The sequence below is a fragment of the Ambystoma mexicanum genome, chromosome 10 (assembly GCF_040938575.1).
Source record: "Ambystoma mexicanum isolate Mex_15411 chromosome 10, UKY_AmexF1_1, whole genome shotgun sequence".
Lineage (NCBI taxonomy): Eukaryota > Metazoa > Chordata > Amphibia > Caudata > Ambystomatidae > Ambystoma > Ambystoma mexicanum.
The window spans coordinates 1,187,514,949-1,187,536,461 of NC_090932.1; the positions used below are offsets into that span (position 1 = coordinate 1,187,514,949).

A 21,513-nucleotide genomic window follows, 5' to 3' on the forward strand; every position below is an offset into this window, starting at 1 on the left:
GTGGCCCAGATATGTGATGTCATCAGTGATGCCATCAATGACATTTGTGATGTCATCTTTGATGTCCTGGGGATTAGTCTTAGCAGTGCACGGTGGTGGTGCGAGTTAAGGTTGTTAAGCTTACCATAACTGGCGAATTTCTGGGGTTTTTCGATTTCACAATGAAACCATAACGTCCCTTTAACAAAGTTTATTCTTTGAATTTCATAGGTGTTTATTAGTCCAACATAACCATAACGTCCCTTTAACAATGTTTTTTCAATGAATATATATATATTTGAACCAAGCATGCAGAGGAGAGCTTCCTCTGTAAGTGAAAAATGGCAGCCATCCTTGGATGGCTGAAGTTAAGCCGAGAGTGTGTTGAACCTGGGGTAGCGACAAGCATGGTTGTGTGCATTCCAAGTAGGTTTAAGAGTATGAAGACCATGCCTGTTGCAGAGTAAAAAGACGCAGCTCCTTTAAGGAGGGACTGCAACGGGAAGAGGGAAGCTGATGGAGGAGGGAAGGGAAGGGGACATAGGAGGGAAGCAGCAGAAGTTGTATGGAGAATAAAGGAGTAAGATGTGAGCTACGGTTGTCCTGTGTCATCCTTGTATGCACATGCCAGTGGGCAATAACAACTGACGACGAGGTGCAACAATCCACAATGCCCAGTTCACGGTGCTAAAAGAAGATGGCGCAGTCCAGGAGGAGAACCACTGCTTGCCTATGGGCGAAGGAAGAAGTGTGGAGGCTGAAGGAGGTGGCCAGCATCGGAGGTACTGGCAGACAGTGCCGACGAAGGAGAGCCGCACAGCAAGAGACACGCCAAAGCATCAGGGATTAGCCGGATGCCGATTGGAAGACACTCCGCAGTGACGGATAGCTGTGACCATGTGGCAGAGCGTGCTGCAGGCCATGGGAAGGGGTGCATCGAGACACACAGCTTGAATCATCGCTAGGGAGGGACGTCTGACAAGCGAGAAGGGGAGCAGGAGGTAGCAACGCATATCTTCGGTAAGGAGAACCGTGTGACATGCGAAAAGGGGAGCGCAAAGCAGCAGCAACCTACAAAAGAAGGTGCCAGTAAGGCTAACGAATAAAGCAGAGAGAAGGGATACATCCCGTCTAGACCAGGCCGCATATTAACCATGCCCTACGGCCCCACTAGAACGCGAGAGAGGATAAAAAAAAACAACAAAACATCTGATTAAACCATTAAGACAGCAACAAACAATTAGTGAACAGCTGCCTCAAAAGAGGCTGTCAAGAAAAGGAAGGAACCCAAACCCATTAGAACACATTTGTGGTTACACAAATAGAAGAAATGCATAACAGCGGCATGTACGCCCCAGCCTCATAAGAAGGGGGCGAGGGAAACCACTGCAAAAGAATAGCAGAAATTCACGTCAGCAAAAGGGGCACCCCCTCAGGCAGCACAAGCCACCCACAATGGCAATAACAAGAACAAAACAGACTACCACAACAGAAAGACCAGGAAACGTGCAGAGACCATGTGGGACCCAGACACCTAAACCACATCCACCATCGCGCACAAGACGAACACACCATCAACGAGGTGTCGCAAGGAGCAACAGCAGATGTGGGAGCACAGGCTGCCGCGGGGGTAATCCCCACAAACCTAGTGACATTTCTGTGATGCCCCAACACATTCACCCTACAACCACAACAAGATCAGGGTCAGAGATGGGAGGAGTGGATGGAAGAATTTGAAGACTTCATGAGGGAACAAAGAAGTACCCAACAAAATAGACATGTTTACAAACCTCATAGGAGGGGAGATCAAAGGGATCATAAAAACCATCCTGCTTCAAGATAAAATGACATATCAACGCCTCACAGCAGCGATCAATGGAAAGTTAGTGGTCCTTCCCAACAGGGAGTATGAAAGATACACTTTCAACCAGTGCATTTAAGTAGCAATGCGAGACGATCGGCGAATCCTTACTACGGCTCCAAAGGAAAATAACATACTGCAATTTTGCAAACTTCAATGACGACGAAGCTATGAGGCTAAGAGTAATAGAAGGATGCATATCCTTTCAGTTCAGAAAACACCTATTGAAAGAAAAACACCCGCTACAGGAGATAGCAGACCTTGTGAGGGTCTACGAGAGAGTGGATGTGCAAGCAGCTAACATAAAAAACCCAAAGAAAACAGACAGTAGCTGCCATCACCACCACCACACGAGGACAGGCCAGATATCCCGGCACACCAACTCGTCAAGAAACAAGGAACACCAACCAACGTCCCCAGCTGAGAGACACTGCTACAGGTGTGGCTTCGAATTTCCCCACAAAGACCAATGCCCAGCTATCAGACAGATGTCCAAGCCATGTGCCAAGAGAAAACACCAATACCTCATGCCTGTAGGCCACCACCACAGCCAACACCTAACAAGAGATATGATCCGCCGAGAACACCTACCCTGCAACCGTACCAAGAGAGAGACAGCAAGAGAACTGCCCAGAACAGAAACATGGTGACATATACCACACAACCAGGGTTCATAAGAGCTGTAGAAAGTCTGAACATCGACCCACTGGGAAGACACCCTGAGATACAAGAATACCTTCCCCCTCACAATTAAATCAGGCGGAAGAAAAAAGATTCGGACAAGAATATATTATGGGTGATCCATACGAAAACCCTCTGGCGGAAGAGGAACTTTCAGCAACAGAGTCCCACTACGAATATGACAGATATAGTAAAGAATAAGTCTGATTGATATATGACACCTCAGATGACAGTGCTGCACCAAAATCGACAGTACAGATGGGAGGACTATACACTCCATTTCTCATAGATACCGGGGCCACTGTGAATGTCATGAATGAAAGAGCCTACGACACCATCGCAATCGCTTATCCCCTACAACAATCACAAGCCTGCATCTTCCAGTGGGGTGCAACTATTCCTCTCCAATCCAAAGGCCAATTCAGCTGTGACCTAATACAAAGAGGGCAACGCATATCCACCATGATTCACGTCATACACAGCCTCACGATGGGGAGATGCCTTCTTAGCTACAAGATGTCCAAAGCATTAACGCTGATCAACATCCAATATGACCAGTCTGAGAGTATTCAGGGCCTGCCTCCAAATGCCCAAGCCCTACAAGCTCTCTCCCAATGGGAGTTGGACATTGATCAGTTGAAAGTGATGTTCCCGGAACTATTAAAGGGACTGGAAAAGCTAAGAGACACTGTCAAAAAAATCCACATTGACCCAGCGGTGAGACCAGTACCACAACACCCTGGCAGAATAGGGTTTTACTTACAAGCTCAAGTAACACACAAATTACCACTTCTTCTCGAAAACGACATCATAGAGAGAGTAGACGGGCCCACCCCGTAGGTTTCCCCCCTAGTTGTAGTACAAAAACCAGACAGCCGCCTACGCCTCTGTGTGGACATGCGGATTGCCAACACCGCAATTCAGAGGGTGAGACACCCAGGACCCAACATTGAGGATATGCTGGTACGACTGAATCATGCCACAACGTTCTCTAAGCTAGATCTAAACCAAGATTATCACCAGCCGGACATCGACGCGGCCTCGAGACCAATTACCACACTCACAACACATGAAGGATTGTTCTGCTACAAGCGGCTCAATTTTGGGATATCGTCCGCGACCAAGCTATTTCAAGAAACAACACGAAGAATGATTGCACTCATCACTAATGCCTTTAACTACAGTGATGACATTCTTGTATTTGGCATTACCCAGGAGCAGCAGGATGAAGCCTTAGAGACAGTGTGTAACACCCTTCACAAGGCTGCCCTCACCCTCAATGTACCGAAGCGCACCATCAATAAACGGAGCCTGTTTTTCTTCGGTCATATCTTCTCCGACCAGGGGATCATGGCCGACCCCGACAAGATAAGCGCCATCGTAAAACTGGAAGCCCCGAATGATGTGGCAGAGTTCCATTCCTTTTTAGGAATGGCGGGATACTGTGCCCGCTATATGCCTCATTATGCAACACTCACAAACTCCCTCCAGAAACTCCTCAAAAAGGGCTTCCCCTTTGAATGAGACGAGCATTGTCAAAAGACATTCTGCCTATCAAACAGGAACTGGCCAAAAACTACCAGCTGGCATACTTCAACCCTATTTGGGACACTGAGATCCCTGTCGATGCCAGTCCGATGGGCCTCGGAGCCATGCTCACCCAAACAGACCCAAACAACAAAGCCAACACAAGGGTAGTTGCTTACACCAGCAGAGCACTCTCTACCATTGAACAGGCGTACTCCCAGGGTGAATGGGAAAGCCTAGCTGCGGTCTTGTCGTGCAAGAAATTCCACCACTTCATCATTGGCCAGACATTCATCCTCATCACGGACCATCAGGCACTCCTCTCCCTCTTTGGAAATGCCGAGACCAAGATGCCCACAGGCAAAGAACGATGGGTCATCAGGCTACAGGAGTACAATTATTCCATTATCCACAAACCCAGAGGTGAAGCCAACCCAGCAGATTATCTATCATGGCACAACGAAGGACCAGCGGAAAACGACATGGAGAACGAGATGGAAGCCTACATCGCCTATCTATCCCTCAATGCCCTGCCCCCCACCATCACCAATCAACTCTTTGCAGACAAGAGTAGGATAGACCCCACCATCCAGGCTGCAATCAAGCTGACGGACAACAACAGGTGACGCTACCTGACGACGGAAAACTTTGCAAGCAGGGAGGTGGACAGAAGAGACCTTCAGAGAATGGCAACAAACCAGAAAGAACTTGCTAAGACAGACCAAAGGAAAAAACTGTGAGGAAATTGCCTAGTGACCCCCAAGAGCCTAAGGAGAGCTCTAGTGATTATCGCACACGAAGGCCACAGAGGGGTTGCCAACACGAAAAATACTGTGAAACCAAGTGTGGTTCCCGTATATGGACACAATCATAGAGGACACGTTGAGGCACTGCACACCGTGCCAAGTGACGGCAGCAAACAGACACCCATGCTCATTCAAAACAGTACCCTTACCAGAGAGGCCCTGGCAAAGAGTAGCAATGGACTCCTTTGGACCTCTAGAAGAAGGAGGCCATCTACTAGTGACCATCACTGAGTACTCACGTTTCCCCCTTGTAAAGCATGTTCAATACACTGCATTCCAACATGTGGTGGGAGTGATAGATGAACTGTTCAGTGAGTGGGGAGTCCCCAATACCGTAAAACCAGACAACGGTCTGCCGTTCCAGGGCCAACACTCACGGAAGTTTGTGGCACACCTTGGGTTTCACCACCAAAGGATCACACAACTATGACCGCAATCCAACGGCATGGTTGAACGGTTTATGGCCACCATCAAAACGACACGCCAGAAAGCAGCCACAGAACTCATGGTGATGCACCAGGCTGTCTCTCAGATGCAAACAGTTTGTAGTCAAGAATAGTAGATATTGTGAACATTATGTACGCAACCTCCTGAGCTGTGAGGTCTTTGGCTTACTTTGCGCATGTAATAGACTTAACTTAGGAAACACTGTCAGAAATCTGAAAGTTAGAGTGCTTGAATTCATATGTGTGATCAACAATTGAGATACCAATGATCCAGTAGGCCAACATTTCTAGGAGGGCATGAGAGTGGCCGGTCAAAACGGAGATGCATTGGTTAGTCATGTTCGAGCCAGCGATAGGAGGGACGACCGAAAGCATACGTTGTGCCATCTTGCCATCTTGTGCTCAGACTCATTGTTAGATTCAGAACAAACCCCCATGGATCTTAATGCGAGTAAGGGCCATCACCGGCTTCTGTAACCTATCGCTATGTCCAGTACATGCATTTTCCATGAAGGTGATTAACATTAGTTCAGTTATATTAAGGGCTTTGTAACTTGTCACTATGACATGGTGTGTGTACATATTATATTAGATGTGCAATTGCTCCCGCATTGCTTTTGTGGTAATAACTACTGCACTGTTATAAGTGTGGGCTTTATTTCAATACTTTTTTGAGTTGGAGAGTTATGTCCCCTGCAAGAATAGTATTTATTCCAGGACAGATGATCTGTTACAGGCTCACTGAGTTAGGGCACTAGAAGCAGAATCAACTGTGCTGGGCCAGAAATAAACACTGGGTGCAATGATTATAGTGTGTGTTGGCCAAGCTGCGTGTGCCAAAGCGGCGGGAGGCGGTACCCTGTTGTCACCTGAATTAAGTAAAGTCTGCAAAATGCCTATGGCACTGCCATGCTACCCAAATATTAAGTGTTAACAGAACAATTACTGTACTTCAGTGCGATATCAAAGACCTTTAATGTGCAATTTAACTGGTGAGCATCCTCTATAGGAATTGAATCAACCACAGCCAACACGTGTTTCAAACCATTGGGTCTTTTTCAAGGCACATACATTTCTGGCTAGTTCCTTATGACAGGCCAGTTCCAGCTGGATCCATTGCTAACGTGTGTCTTGTAACACTAGTAGAATGACACGGATGTGTTGACTTTTCATCTTTTGTCCGATTCAGGATTTCTAGTTTTGTCAATTTCTCAGTGTCAGAGTTGAAATGGTCGTCACTCAATCTAGTTCATCATTATTGCACAAAAGAAGAATGCATGTGATACCCATACGTTTCTACTGTATGATGCGTGAAGTACATCAGGCTGTTTCCAGCCTCTGTGGACCTGGTCGTGCATAGTGCGTTTCTATTACCAATAGGAACGCACTAGCCACACACGCATTTCCAATGTGTAATTAGATCTAAAATGTTGTTCCTCTTCAGTCAGTGATCGAAGTGAGGGGGAGCGGCTGGGAGCGGAGCTCCTCTACGTTTTTTTTTCTCCATTACCATTCCTATACTTTTTCTTCAAAAAGAAACCGGTCCAGAGCGCTTTTTTTTAAAGTAAAAGTATAGGTACGGTGATGCAGCAATGCCCTCTCTGATGTAGACTGCAGCAGACTGGATGTCACAGACTTGGCCATTCTGTTTTTTCTGCACGTGCCCTCAATGTGCGCAAGCATGAGCCAAGCAGCAGTGACCCAGCCTCAACAGTTGTTGCAGCCACAAAGCCGCCAGCTGAGTGAGCCAGCCCAGGTCTACAATTTATTTTTTACCTCTTGCGACCCAAGCAGCCAGGTAGGCCATACTATTTATGGGTATACGGCTTGATTAATTCTCTGCCCAAAATGATTTTGTTCGGCCCAAAATATTTGTTTTCGACACCTAATATTTTCTTTGCAGTCATCTACCACAGCCAGGTGGTGAAATCTTCCATTGAGGGCATGTTTTTTCAGATGAATTTAGGTCGACCGGAAGTGACTAAGCAATAATGCTGTATCAGTGTTTACTTTCCAGCATCCATTAATTTCCTGAAAAGTATCAGCCTCATTACGAGTACGGTGGTGCAATAACAATTGGCAGTAACACAATTACCATTTATCAACAGCGTGCACAGGCTCGGTTTGGTCAGTGGTCGAAGTGGGCGGGAGAAATTGTGAACAGTGCACCTCAACTTTTTTAAATCACGTTTTAAATCTAGCAACTGAAAGTTTCCTTAAACAGTAGATGCGTGTGTTTGGGTGTTTGTATTGTGCGTGGGAGGGGCCGTGGCGATGGGGTTTCGGAGGAGTGTGGGCAGGGCAGTAGGGAACATAGTTCGTACACTTCGACCACTGGCTTCAGTGCTATGTCAGTTGCGTCCATGCTCTCTCATTCTCACAGTGCGCGAGAATCTCTCATTGGGATAAGTGAATGAACATGTTACCCCGCTTGGCACCAGTGTTTCTGCGTGCATTTGGTGCACGCATTAGGAAGTGTACCCAGAATGCAGTGTGCATGCTAGGAGCAGTGCACAGTTTGAGAAACAGTATATTAGATTTTTCAATCAACTGTTCTAAGTCAAGACACAGAGAGCAAATGAGCGCTTCCATTTGTTATTGTTTCTCTTCCCACTTGAAAAGAGTTCAAGTATTGGTTGAAACATGTCTCTCCCTAAAGACTTGTACAATCGTTTTTAGAAATAGTTTTAGGTATAGGCGTCGACTTTTCAGGTTTTAATAAAATCCAATGTAATTCAAATGTAATCTGATTTCCACTCCCCCCCCACCAAAAAATGTTCCCTTTTATGCGTTCATCCGAAAATGTCAGAACATGTCCACGAGATGGCAGCACCGACCTTGCTACACATGGAATCTTGTATTCAATTGAAAACAAAAAGCAAGGTCAGTGCTGCCATCTAGTGGACATTTTGATACATATCCGTCCCTGAAGATAATCCATGTCGAAAACGGTCATTTGATATGTATTTATTTAATTGTTTTTTTATAACACGCCTTATACCATACCTGAGTTCAGTTTCAAAGCATGGATCCGGGATTCAAACTCTTGCTTTCAAGACCAGCGCATTGCCCCTGTGCTAGCCTCCATTTACGTTCCGTTTAATAATTGTTTTATGGACCATCTATTTAAAAAAAGGAGCAATTTGGAGTTAAGTACTGGATGCCCAAATCTACTGGGCTGAAAACCTTCAGCTAGCCACTTTTTCGAAAAGATTCAAATGGACAATTCTATCAACTGGTGGCTTGTATTCCAATGATCCTCCATCAAAAACTAGTCCATTCAAGCTCTATTGTGAACATGGATTGAGGAAAGGTCACGTCTATCCCTCCCCCGCCCCCCGGGGCAGGCAGCTCTCAGGGGAGCCAGACCCTCCATTTCAAACCCTGGCTGAAAAGCATCTGAAGGCTAACCTAATATTCCATGCCCAAACCTAGTGATCAAGGATAACGGATGCGACGGCACCCCCAACTAAAAACGAATATCGCTCCTCTTGATGATGAAGCCATAAAGTCAGGAGCAAGATAAGAATGGTCAAATAAACTACACATCTCAATACCAAGGGAGGCAAACAAGACTCTCTCCAGCACAGCTGATGCCGGAGCGGATCTTATTGTCAGAGGACGGCATTATCCTGAATCGAGCAAATGTACTGAGGCTGCTCCACCACATTCCATCGTAAAGACTCATCAACACGAAGGATATTAAAATCATTGAATTTAAGAAAGAAAGAAAACGAGACAAGGTGATCATGCACCTGACTTCGATCACAATTAAGTCTGTATTACTTGAAGTGACCCACTCATTCCTCTCATTGGGCTTTGAAATAATGGACCTCTCCGAATGTGCAAATACGGAATGGGTCACTTGGAATGCTGTGGACACCCAACATTGTTATTTATAGTGTCATTTGGTTAGTAACAACCTAAAGCACTTTAAGAAAATCACATATACATAGTACCACTTAATACATCATACATCATACATATGATACTTAGATCACATAAAGCTTTTATATAATCATTATATAGAGTAAAATACAATCTCACTAGTGCAATCAACTTTTATATAATCATTGCAGTGAGTAGAATTTCCTTATATCTCACATATGGGGTGCATTTATGCATCTAAAAAAAAATACACATAGCTAAAAGTCATATATATTCACTAGATATAATTCTCACCTCATCTGTTTATTCCCCGTTTAACCCATTCTGTTAAAATTCTCTTCCATATGTAAAAAGCAGCCCCTATATACACCAAAGGGACTGCCATGTATATACAAGACCAAAACTGGTCTGATTCAACCATTCTATTGTCCCATAATATATCTTTATAACCCATTTCATACCAACTGCTCAATTCTATGCATGCCGTGAGCAGGTGCCTAGTGGTTTCGACCTCCATTTTGCATAGTCTACAAAGTCTTTTTTCTTTGGATTTTCTCTTCCAGGAACCCCCATACTCTAAACAGGGTAACATGTTAAACCTTAGTAACATAATGAATCTACCGAACTCCTTATTACTCACCTTTAACAAGTATCTACAAGGCTTTTTGGCCATCATCCCTTGCAGGCTATACATAGTAAATCTGCTTTTTACTCCCAGACTATCCAAGTTCTTAATGGAATCCCATTGAGTAGCTTTCTTACTCAGTTTTCTATACCAAAACCTCAGATTGTCATTTTCCTTAGGCAATTTCAAGTTGATCTCTTTCAGAAAGCTAGATACAGTCTTTGTTAAATCTTTTAAAATATCATTATTCTGGCCCTCCTTTATCATTTCCTTCCCCAGATTGTTCAACAGACTATCAGGGTAATTAATATCTAATGTCATTTTTATAAGCAACTTACAACACCTTATCTTCCAAAGTGTAGACCACGATGTCAGTCCCAGTTCACATCTTATTGCTTTGATTGGTGTGGAGTCGGCCAATCTTAATGCTGGTCTCCAAAGTTTAGCCTCTATATTTTCAATATTCTTCATATATTTCTCACCCAAAGTCTCTAAGGCATGCATGGCACTAGGTATAAATGTGCGAAACCACTCTACAACCCAACACCGAGAGGTCCAGTGGAGAAGAAGATGGTGAAAGAGCAGTGGTTGACAGCTCAATAAGAGACAATCAGGAAGCAAAATTGAAGAATAAAAGTGACAGTTGACCAATAAGGGCACCATGAGCAGGCACATTGAAGACCTAAGCCACAACACTAATAGCAGCTGCAATCCTCTCTTGGCCCTTTCTTTGCGCCAGGTTCTTCGATTCTATCTAAGAGCAATTACCAGCTAGCCGCCCAAAAGGAAGGAGGGCAATGGATGTTTGGCTCTTGGAACACGGGTGGACACAAACATCTGTTTGGGAAAGACCTGCTTGGTAGCGAAAATGTTGACATCCTCTGCTTCCAGGAGACATGACTCCAATCGGTCCCGATAACAGACGGCTCCATATGCTTTATTAACCCAGATTATAAGGGTTTGATAGTTAGACCAGTGTCAGGGCTGTTGACACTGGTAAGAAAAGGGAGAGGGTGGAGTGTGATGACAAATTAAGCCCCTAATCCATTTGTTCAGTCACTCCTACTTCATAGATTGGCTACTCAAGCTAACAGCAAGCTGATGCTTCTCATCATAAATGTCTACGGGAACCCAGCAGAGATTTCGCTGATTCGTTCATTGACTCAGTGTTGGCAATATTTGATGAAGCATATCACGATGACCTCAGCATTGTGCTATGCAGGGATTTGAATCTCTCCTGCTGCACCCTCCAAGAGCCAACACATGTATGGTCACTATGAGGTAGAGGGGGACATTCCTAGCGCCCCGACCTGGTCGAATGGCCTGGCAGAAAGTCTGCTTGATTGCCTTTTTTGTCTCAAACGGGTTCATAAATTAGATGAAGTCACTGAAAGTTTTGAAGCACTCAAATAGCAACCATGCGCTAATCAAAATGACATGTGATCTGGGTGTGAGGTGCAAGAACGTCATCTGGCAATGCACACCTGAAGCGACACAAGGTAGGAACCGCCTGAGCATGTGCCCAGTGGATGTAATGCATTTTGTGAAAGACTTCAATGAAAGGATAAAATACACTCCGCTGGACATTAATTATGCCGCATTGCTGATGGAATGTGGCACAAGAGAGATAAGTAAGAGGAAATACAACTTCTCTCTGAGACACAGATTTCATCAGAGGGTTGCCAATAAAAAAAAATATACAAGGCCCAACTCTTGCAGAACGATTCTGAAGCTATGCTGACTGCAATAGCGCAGCAAGATTCCAGACAGACCTGGCGCCTGACTGGCCTATGCACATCGTCCCAAGCAGCACTTTTGACCAATGGAGTACTGGAACAGGACAGGGTAGAATTTTATGGAAACCTGTTCGGCAAGGACAAACAGCATAATATATTGCATTGCGCAACAAAGGGAGGCCCTTGGACCATCCCTTTTGACCCAGAGGACACTGAACAGCCAATGAAAAGGGCAAACTCAGGGGGAGCCCTGGGTCCGGACGGCCTGACTTATGATACTATCAAACGCTCCCCTGAAGTAAAGCTAACTTTCATCGAGACCCTATTCGGCAGATAAATGGGTCAGGTGTGATACCAGACACCTGGAGGATGGCGGTAATCATTTCAATATACAAGAGGGGTGACAGGACTGACACCTCAAATTAGTGCCCGATCGCTCTTTTGGACATCCTGGCAAAGTATATGCTTCCTTAATTCGAACCCATTTACAGAAATGCATAGCTTCAGAAAATAGAACTAACTCGTGCCAAACTTAGAGGTGGGGACCGATCTGAACCTTTTCATCTTGAATCTATTGAAATGGAGGGCCCATAACAAATGAGGCAAAGTGTATCTCACCTTTATCTATCTGAGGAAGGCATTTGACAGTGTCAATAGGGGGTTGCTTTGGGCCAAGTTGAAAGCCTAGGGATGTCCTGCAGACCTCCTGGTGCCAATGGAGGCAAGGCATGCCTCGACTAAAGTCTGCATCAGACTGAACGCACAGGGGGAACTCACAGAGGAAATATACACATATAAGGGACTAAAGCAGGGCTGCCCCCTAGCCCCAACCCTCTTCAACTTATTCTTGAGTGACCTTGTGCACTCACTGATACTATCAAGGACGTTTCCCGTGAAGATAGGAGATCTGGACCTGAGATGGATGCTCCACGCGGATGAGCTGGTCCTGATCGACCAAACACTGATAGGGCGCCGCGCAGACTGGAGGCTCTACACGGCTACATGGCAGCCAACAGGCTCGAAATCAACTCTACAAAATCAAACATCTTGGTGCTCTATGAAATCCTTTAGGTGGCATTTAAATTCAGAAGTCTTGGATGTCATTTCACATACCACCTATTTGGGAGTGTGCATAAACTCTAGCACTTGCGAAGCACCACGTGTACTGGATTTAAAAACGAGGCAAAAAAAACATACAGCATAGGCACGAGTGATACAACGGAAGTATGAGAAATTTAAAGGTTGTCCCTGTCTTAACGTATGGAGCGGAGGCCTTTGTATGTACTTCAACTAGAGATTTTTTTGGAGAACAATTCTTCGAGTTCCACGTGGCACACCAATGTCAATAATAAGATTTGAGATGGGTCTAGTGTTGCGAAACTTACAAGACCACTTAGAGGAATGGGCTGGCCCTTTCCTTGCTTTGAAGCTAAGCAGGGTTGACCCTGCTTTGAAGCTAAGCAAGGTCAGTCCTGGTTACTGCATGGATGTGTGACCAAATCGGCATCTGAATTATTTATTTTGTTTAAACCGTGCTGCTGTCAGTCCTTGAAAGTTTTGCACTCAGAGACCATTTTTTGCCGTTTGCTGACTTGCATTCTGGTATTTGTAGTCTCCCAGTCAATAATAATAAAAAAATAGATATGTTTACAGGACCAGTGGGTTTCCCATCCCTGCAGTAACTGGGAAAAACCCTGCGAAGCCTCAGATTGAGGAAGTGGTTATTGCCTAATATATGAGCCTACCTTAAAGAACACTTAGAGAAACATGGCCTAAGGGGTTGCATCCTTCCTCACTTTGAAACTAAGCAGCGTTGGTCCCAGTTACTGAATGGATGGCATACAATCCACAGTGCTGAATGTTGAGTGTTTTCTAGGTTTTAAATATCTCATAACACATGCCATCCACATTTATTTTTTAAACCCGTGCTACTGTCATTCCTTGAAGGTTTTGCACTCAGAGACAATGGGCATCATTACTGGTCTGGCGGTAACTGTGCTGGTAAAACCGCCAGGTTGTCACCAGACCCGTAATGAATTACCAGCGCCTGACTTGAAGTCAGGTGTCAGTAATTTTGTAAGTCCCCATTCCCATGGAATCCCATAGGAACTTGATATTTCCGGACTGGCACAGTCATAATGAGACCCAATTTGTTTGCCTTTTGCTGAATTGCATTATGGTATGTGTAGTCTCACAGTGAGGATGGTGGGAATACCTTCAAAATTGTACACTTTTGTCTAACATAGTTCTATATGGATTTATATGAGTGACACTATGGTATGTGTACTTTCCAAATTAGCTTTATAAGGCCAGAGTATTGTTGAAAGCCAGACATGCGGGTTGGGGGGTGGGGGATGAGAGGGCAAGTAAGTCATGAGTATGTATCCACAATGTGGCAAGAGAGTTTGCAATCCTGGACACTGGTGCAGTTGTTTCCCCCTGATTGTGACTGCTTTTCAGGGCACCAGTAAAGGACACATGTGGGTGAATATCATAACTTTCTTTCAGAGTGCGGATGCAGCCCCCTGTTTTTTTTAGGTTGGTAATCCTGCTCAAGTATTTGGATACCAGGATTTCACTCAGTTTGTCATGTTCCCAGTGCAGACACTTACTCACATGATCACAAGCACTTGCTTCATATTGGGATTTTGTTTTCCGTGGAATATTTCAATACAGATTGCTGGGTTTGAAATGTGTGCATATTTATTGGAATTTTTCTTCTCTCAGGTTATTTTTCTGGTGTTCATTTTTTTTAAAGTCCAATGCTATTTTGTCTTGCACACTTTCTTCTAAGGAGAAAGCCAATTTAACTACATTTGTATATTTCACTTTAAAATACCTGGTCACTTACTGTGGGTACATTCATGGTTGCCAGCGTATGTTACTCTTGCAGCTGATCACGTTTTACCCTTTTCAGTGCTGCTTAAATGTGGTTCGTTGGGGTTCTGCGATGTATCATAACAGTTACCAAGAGACCGGCTAAAAAAAAAAGGGCATGTAGCACGCGCTGCTTAACCAAAGTGTGTGATCCTCAGCAAATAGTTTAATCAGACAGGTACATTGACTAAAAACATTGGAAGTTCTCAAAGCCTGCAATATTTTAAACATAATAAAAACATTAACATTTTTACAGCTACAGTGACTTCGATGGTGACAAATCACTGGTGACCCTGGTCTCCCATCCATGCAATAACAAAGAGCTACGCTGCTTAACATTAAAGTGAGGAAAAGGCCAGTCCCCTAAGGGCATGGTGCCTAATAAGTGAGGCAAAGTTACAAGACCACTTACATGTCACAATGCTCACATACATACATGGGGGCACAGGTATGCACACACACTAACACTCACCTTCATGGAGCAAATGCACACTGCATGAACAATCCCTCACAAACAACTTCACACCATGTACACACACACACACACTGCATACACACCTTCTCAGATAACATGCACACCCTCACATCACACATTCCCTCTTACACTGCACATATATTAAAAAAGAGGACTACACCGTCTCTGGGCAACATTATAAAACAGAAAGAAAAAATCACATTTATGCTGAAATCGGAGAACCCTGGACTGAAGAAGTTTAAGACACAGCACTTAACCATTATGCTACAATGATGTTATTGTTTGGATTCTCACAAGTTTCATACCTAGCCTTGTATCATTGAACATATTACATTATAGGCCAAGTATGAAATGTATGCCCCATTAAGCACCAGGCCTTGGGCTAGTGGTTAAATGCTAGGTCTTAGACTCTGACAGACTAGGGTTCAAAGCTGCATGCTTTTTTTTTTATTTAACTAAATTTAATTAAAAGAAAATCATTGCAACTGGGAGGTGGTGAGGTTTGTTGCAGCGAAGTTGTGTGATCTTATTTGGCATGAGGGCATTTAGACCTAGCTGCAATGTCAGCCACGTCCAAACATCCCTTGTGCCAAAATAACAGAGCCGGAATGGCTTTCGTGCCAAAAAGGGCACGACGATATTAGCGCTGAAACAGAATGGCTGTGCCCAATGGGCTATTTGGTACTGTAAGGATATTCGGCGTGTTACAGCACAGAGTACAGCACTACTGCACAGGTAGCAATTTTTTTTTTTGATGCAGCACCAAATGCCTATGGTGCATTGCTATGTGTGTTACCAGATTAACAAGGAAAGACAGGCTATTCAGTCAAAAACGATTTTAACATATAAGATGCAAATCTATTTTCACAGTTAAAAGCACACGTGCACATTCAAAAATGCACACTATTTTTCACCTGAAATGCCTATGGTGCAAGAGACACATTTGAAAATTAATAACTAACATTACTCATAAATAACCTGACTAATAAAACTGAATTTAACATAACCCACTAATAAAAATGTGTCTCCACTGCAGAAATAGGCCTACTCTGAAAGTGAACTTTTAAATGCACATTCATTTTTTTTTTCGTTTTCTCTGCTGCTCTGTCCACATAACTACAGGAAGCAAAAGGGCTCGAAAGAACAGGAAATCAGTTGGTTACAAAGTATTACTATAAAAATGAGCCATTGTGTAGAGAGGGAGGAGATGGCATGATTGATTCTGATTGGAGCAGCGTCATAGCAAGTATCATGCTAGAGGCAGTGATTAGGGTTTTGCTGGGGGGAGTTTGAAGAGAGAGGGAGGACAGTGGAGATTTGGAGAGCTGGGAGAAGGACCTGTTTTTTCCTGGTTGGAGCATTTCTGCTGAAAAAGCTGAGAGTTCCAGGCAATGACCCCGGTTTGAGAACGAAAGGCGCTCGTTTTCACTGGGGTTAATCTTCAAGGGAGCCACATTCAGAAAGAGAACAGCTGAAGAAAACTCGAGCTGAACAGATAAGGTAATTACATAAGTGTGGGAGCTGAGTGTGTACGAGAATATTCAGTCAGTGTAGGAAAGGAGATTCCTGTGCCTTAATCACATGTTAATGTTGCCAATTGAGTTCTTTTCTCCGCCACTCTCTTTTCAGTGTATCACAGACAATGCTATTACTGTGCTATTTTATTTATTTCTGTAAAGAGTGAGATCGTGTTTAAATGCAACTTTTATAATACAGAAAAATATTTGAAAGCAGACGGGTGGTGTGTTTTATATTTACCAATACAGTGCTGATGATGTGGGGAGATTTTTAAACAGTGCAATTGTCATTTTAAGACAGATGTGTGCATGATCATATTCAGTATGGACAGTTGTGAATGACTGTTTGTAGCATAGCTCGTTGGAGGTACATGAGCCAACGGGAAGAGGGACTCTCTGAACATAGTTCCCTACCGTATATAAGGTAGTGGAAATTACCACAAAATTACCACATATAGCTCTCTGTCGTAAATAAGTCAGTGAGATCGCCCATGGTGGCACACTAACACTAACACTGAAAATGTGGTATTCCTAAAATGTAGGTCTGAGGTCTCTCTAGTGATTACACGAAAAATCTAAGCAAAGATAAGGGATTCTGGACATTGGGGCCACAAATAAAACAAGGGAATTATGCTCACCAAAATACCACCAACTACGCATACCAACCACGCATACCAAATATGCATGTCTGGGTGCTGAAATAATGCATGTCCACTGTATTATTGTTGTACATGGCCCAATCTGAATACAAGAAGTGATTGTTGCTAAGTTATTTTTTTCGGCGGTAATAAAATACCGTCAGGCCCCAAATCTCCACAAAATACCCTACATATTTATGGTGCGTTGCAGGCCGGGAAAGTGATCATAGAGTACCTACTGGGCGTGGCAAGCGTGTCTCACACTGCCATTTGCACATTAAAGGGAACCCATTTTATAATAGCAGTGTGCCACTAAAAACGAATTTCAGAATGTCACAAAGGGAAACCACATTCTCAGATCTAGTGCAATATTTAGAGGCAAAGTTGTTTGCACATGGGAATTGGTCGTCGAATAGCACGTTAGAATGGAGTAACCGCATTCAGGGTGAGGTGCAGAAAGAAAAACTAGACAATATTTTTGCAGAAGGCAGCATAATTCAGGTCTGCCTTACAAGATTATTGAATGCAGCCGATAAAAGTGCAGAGAAAGACTGTTTAATACGGCTATGCGGCAAAATATGGTTTATTTTAAACAAGTCCCTGCGAATGCAAGAGAATGATACTCAGCTAATTAACAGGTTAAAGACTGAATTAGATGGGGCAAGTAAAAATCAGGAAATGTTGAGAGCAGAATTGGATGTATGCCAAAAAGACATGCAATTAAAATGCAGAGACTTTGATACTCAGTTATCCAAAAGCAAGAAACAATTTGAAGATAGTGAGCACGAATTGGCACACTTAAAAGCCTTAGTGGATCACATTAGACAGGATAAAGATGAGGTTGTTTCAGAGATGCAGATTTTACAAAAAGAACATTGTTTAAAAGAAGGTGATCTCCAGAGCGCAGAACAAGAAATGATTAAAATGACTCAAGAAAGAGACAAGAGAAATAAAGAGTTCATCGAATGCCAAATGCAAATGTGCGACATGCAGGAGGTGATTAATAAGATGAATGGTGAAAACAACTATTTGCAAGATGAAGCCAACAGACTCCTTAAAAAGTGTAAGGACTTAGAACAGCAAATGTGCATTCCCAGGTCCCAGGAGAGGCGGCAGGGTACCACATTCAATGGAGTGGAGGTGAATTCTAGCTCTGCCCAAAGAGCTAGTGCTCCAGTGACTGGGCCGGTGACTGAACTTGGTTGCAGCGCCCTTGGGGGATTTGATACTCCCATTGGGGGCAGCCACCAACCTCATTCACCTGAAAACAGGATTGAATCACAAAATAGTGCAATTCCATGCATTGCAACAAGTAGCCCCATAAAAATAATGAAATCCATTAAAGCCCTGATCAAACCATTTAAAAAGGGAGGTGAATGCTGCATTGAGGATCACTTAGAAGCGATGCATGACATTTTTAAAGCACTCCAGATACCTAAGGAACAGTACAGACAATATTTTCATTTAACTTTAGATGCCCCGACGGCCAGCATCATAAGGGGATTAAATGAACAGCAGAATATGACATGGTTGGAGTTTGAAAAAGAAATTAGGCGTCATTTTTCTCCTTTTCAGTCATTGCAGGAGGCAAAGAAAGTGGCTTACACAATTACTGCTGGACCTAATACATCCCCTCGCCAATTTTTACAAGACTTAAAAAGAGCATTTTCTCGCTTTGATGTATCTTTTTACTCAAATTCCAATGAGTTTAAAACTGCATACTTCTATGGGCTACAGAAAGACATCATATCCCAATTGGTCCGTGAATTTGACCATGACAAGTCCCTTGAATGGATTGTACATCAAAGCACAAAACTATATGAGGTACTCTATTATCAGGGTAGAGAAAGTGATAGAATGAAAGATACTAGACCTAAATCTAAAGAACCCTCAGCCACAGTTATGGAAATCAGGTCAGCCAAAATGTCCCTTGAGTCTGCTCAAAGCCAAGGTAAAAATAATGTGACACCTGAACAAAGGGGTAATCAACAAAGATCGCCATTTCCTGTACCAATGTTCCAATCACATGATCCTAGTAATAGAGAGAGCTACATCAGCCCTAGGTATTTAGGGGACAGACCCCGGGTAGGATACCGGCCTGATATGGCAGGTATGAACAATAACCAGAGACAAAATCAAGATCAAAGAAATGATGGTCCCTACCAGTCATTGGGGACACAGAGCAGATTTGATCCCAACACCATGATATATGGTAATCAGGATAGGCCCCGATATGTGGATCGATTTACTGATAATGGAAATCAACCTAAGGGCCAGTACCCACAATCTGAGAGACAGGACATGAGGCAAAACGTGAACTACAATCCACGCCAGTACAATGATTCCCCAACAGGGGACTATAATCAAAGGATGGGTGCAACCCGCTCCTCTCCACAAATGAATCAAGAGTTCAGAAACCATCCCAACCGACATCAATCACCTGAGAGGTATCAGAATAGATCCAATCAGGGGGAAAACAACCAATATCGACCTAGGCCACAGAAAGAGGATCCTAGAGAGATGGAAAGGTTCCAGTGCCTTGAGGCCCAAGTGAAAATGTTAGCTGAGCAAATAGGAAAGCTCTGTACAGCGCAAAAACAACCTTCCAAAGAGGGGGCTGATGGCCATAGCAATGACCGGGGGGCTTCCGAAAAGTGACTAAGTACTCATGACAACTGCAGTGCCAAAAAGACAGATTGCTCTGATATAATTTTGCATAACGACTCTGAGATGCCTAATGGATTAAAAATGAAAGTGCCAGTAAATGAACTTGTGACAGAAACTGCAAATACTTCTAAAAAAGAGGTACGGTTTAACCTGGAGCTAAATAAAACAGTAAAGATTTGCACAAATGAAAAAGAAACATTAGGAATTTCAAAAGAACAAAGGGACAGATTTAAGAAAAATGACTCATGCATGGGGAATACCAGTGAACAGGGAGTAAGTGGGGATGTTATAGCTCCTTCCCTGGGCAAGCAAAACAATGACCAAACACAGACAGAAAAAGGAAATACTCACAAGGAGGGTACAAGTCAATCACCTGAAGAATGCTTTGAGCCACATATTTTTGAAGAGGCTGAAAGGGCTGGTATCACACTAAATGATCACAAATGCACAGAATTAAAAAATGACAAATTGCTGAATGATGTTGTTACACATGTTCAGTTGGAGGATTGTAATGTGGTCTCTAATGTTACCCAGATGGATGGGCGAACAGTGGCCACACTCCAAAAAACCTCTGATCATGGAGAAATGAATAAAATCTCTCGCGCAGAAATAGGTAAAAAGGAGGGAAAAATGTCTTTCCATTTACCAATGTGTTTAGCCAAAAGTGAAAAAGACCTGAGAAAGGTGAGCCCTGAAATCAGTAAGAATTCACATTTCTTATGTGTATTAGAGGAAGTTGAGGACAGATATTATGCACCCATCACTGTAGAAGAAAAATGCCACACCTTTGCTATGATTGACACTGGCGCACAGGCCACAATTATGTCCAAGGAGCTGGTAAAGAGTATCAATGAAGGGAGACCCCCACAGAGTCAGATCACAGTGAAGGAAAATCAAGGCCCAGTGCATAACTTTAATGGGGAGGAGGTGCCCATCATAGGTGTAACTGAGGTTGACATAAAAATAGGAAAGCACAGAATGAAACAAGAGGTATTGATCACATCTATTTGTGAAATTCCATTTCTGATGGGGGCAGATTGTCTGAAAAGATTGTCTCCTCTAATAGATGGGGTGAATGGAGTGCTGTGGTCCTTAACCAAAAAACCATTGAGGCCTAAGAAACTAAAATCACAAAACAGCAATATAAATGAATGTCACACCGTTGCCAAAACAAATGATGCTGTGGAGGTATATCTCCAGAATAGCTGCATACCTAGTGTCACTGTTATATTAATGTGTCAAGACAAAATGCAGAGTGACAATGAAAAACTACCTGTACAAATATACTTGGACCCAAGGAAAAATTGGCAGACTGCCATAGATGAGCACACATTACGTTTTCATTTAAAAGAGAAAACATACAAACAGAATATTGCTCCTAAAACAGATTCAGAATAACACATTACCACTCTGGCAGAAATACACATGGGAGATGAGCAACCATGGGTTCATGTTGGTATAAATGACTATTTTAAAACAATAAAAGCCACTTTAGCGCTTGAACATGAAAGGAGTTTCATTAATGAGAAATTGTTGCCAAAAATAATGGAAAGGGAAGAAATCCCGAGATTTAGGATTAAAAACCAATATGTTTCTGGCTTGGACAGTCCAGACTTTGAAAACCGAATTGCAGGCAGATGCATGCTTAAAATTAGCATTGGGCAGAAAACAATTTACCATAATGTATGGATAGTGAGTGGAGCACAAAATGAATTTTACATGGGAAATGACATCATGCACAGAATGTGTATGGTGTTAGATTTCCTTAATCAAAAAATATGGTCACGCCT

At 43.3% G+C, this 21,513-nt stretch overlaps 1 protein-coding gene across 2 annotated transcripts in view; it reads right to left on the reverse strand.

Annotated features, from left to right (window-relative positions):
• The window catches only part of LOC138492163 (uncharacterized), a 1,449,912-nt gene that overhangs the window by 722,706 nt on the left and 705,693 nt on the right, over window positions 1-21,513 (reverse strand). The window lies entirely within an intron of this gene.